Here is a 2,498-nt window from a genome sequence, read left to right as displayed (position 1 = left end):
CTCTCTCTCTCTCTCTCTCTCTCTATCTATCTATCTATCTATCTATATATCTTTTTTTTTCTCTCTCTCTATTTTCTTTTTCTTTATCTCTCTCTCTCTCTCTCTCTATCTATCTATCTATCTTTTATTCTCTCTCTCTCTCTCTCTCTCTACTTTTCTTTCTCTCTCTCTCTCTCTCTACTTTTCCCTCTCTTTCTCTCACCCTCCCCCTTCCTTCCCCCCCCCTCTCTCTCTCTCTCTCTTTCTTTTTCTTTCTCTCTCTCTCTCTCTCTCTCTCTCTCTCTCTCTCTCTCTCTCTCTCTCTCTCTCTCTCTCTCTCTCTCTCTCTCTCTCTCTCTCTCTCTCTCTCTTTCTTTTTCTCTTTCTCTTTCTCACTCTTTCACTCTCTTTCTCTCTCTCCCTCCCCCTCTCTCTCACACACACACATACATTTGGTTGTGTTATCAGTTGTTGCTATTACCTTCATTCATCATCATTAGTATAATCATTACTAATGCTTTTTGTTATCATTATCATCATTGTCACTCTCATGATAAATATTATGATCTATTATTTTTTCTTACTATAATTATCGTCATTATCATTATAGTCATCATCATTATCATCAATGATATCATAATTTTCTTTTTCTTCATTTCCATGATAATGATTCTCATAATAACAATAATAATGATAATGATGATAGTAATGATAATGATGATAATGTTCCCACTGATAATGATACTAACAATGATATGATATTAACAACAATGATGATGATAATAATCTTGATAATCACAATGATAATGGTAATAATGAAACGGATAATAATGATATTGATAATTATGATAATAATGATGATGATGATCATAATTAACATCATCATCATTATTAACATCGTCATTATCATAATCATTATTGTTATCTTTATAATTATTATCCTCTTTACCATTATTTTCATGATCATTTCTATCATCATTCTTATCGTTATCAATATAATTTTTATTATTATATTTTTTATCATTGTTACCGTTATTGTTAGTATTATCATTATTATTGTCATTATCATGATTTTTGTTATAATTACTATTACTATTATAATTTTCGTCATTATTATTATTATTATCATCTACATCATAATCATTATTATCACTATTACTGTTGTTATCATCATCCTTATCATTATAACAAAAACTATTATCGCTGTTATTGTTATTATCATTATGCTTATCACTGTAATCATTATTATCAATATTATTATCATAATCATTGCTGTTATCATTATCATCATCATCGTTTTCTCTATCATCAACTTCATTATCATTATTTATTATTCTTATTATTATGTTTATTATCATTATTATCAATATCGTTTTTTCTATCATCTTCGTTACCATTATCATTATCATCTATATAAGTATTAGCATCATTATCTATATTATTAGCATTATCACTATCATAAAGATGTTATTATCAATATAATAGCTGTTGTTGTCATCACTGTTATCATTGTTAACATTATTAGTGTCATGATCATTATCAGAATTGCTTTAATTATCATTATCATTATTGTATTATTTTCATTATTAGTAGTAGTATCATTTTTATTATTATTATTATTATTATTACTATTGTTATTGTTATTATTATTATCATCATCATTAAAATCATTATTATTATTATTATTATTATTATTACTATTGTTATTATTATTATCATTTTCATCATTATTATTATCATTATTATCATTATCATTATTATTATTATTACTATTATCATTATTATTTTTATTATTGTTATTATCATTATTATTTCTATTATTGTTATTATTATCATTATCATTATCATTATTATCATTATCATTATCATCATTATTATTATTATCATTACTATTATCATCATCATCATTATTATTATCATCATTATTATAATTATTATTATTATTATTATTATCATTATCATTTATATCATTATTATCATTATATTTATCATTTTTATTATTATTGTTATTTTCATTATTATTATCATTATATTTTTTTCTTATCATTATTATTATTATCATGTTTTTTATTATCATCATCATTATCATTATTGTTATTGTGATTATTATCATATTATTATTATCATTATTATTATTATTATTATTATAATTATTATTATCATTATTATTATTATTATTATTAATATAATAATTATTATTATTGATGTTATTATTATTACCATTATTATTATCATCATCATTATTATTATTATCATTATTATTATTATCATTATTATTATTATTACCATTATCATCATCATTATCATTTTATCTTTATCATCAATATATCAATATCATAATTACTATTATAACTATCATCATCATCATTTTATTGTTATCATTACCATCATCATTGTCATCATCATTATCATCACAATAATAATTTTCATCGTTAATATCTTGTCATCATTATCATTATTATTTCTACTATTATTAGCAGTGTCATTAGTATCAATCAATGGGGATATCATTACCTTCA

The sequence above is a fragment of the Penaeus japonicus genome, unplaced genomic scaffold (genome assembly GCF_977035675.1).
Source record: "Penaeus japonicus unplaced genomic scaffold, GWHDUDI00000001_assembly GWHDUDI00000005, whole genome shotgun sequence".
Taxonomy (NCBI): Eukaryota; Metazoa; Arthropoda; class Malacostraca; order Decapoda; family Penaeidae; genus Penaeus; species Penaeus japonicus.
Note: the sequence above shows the minus strand (reverse complement) of the source record.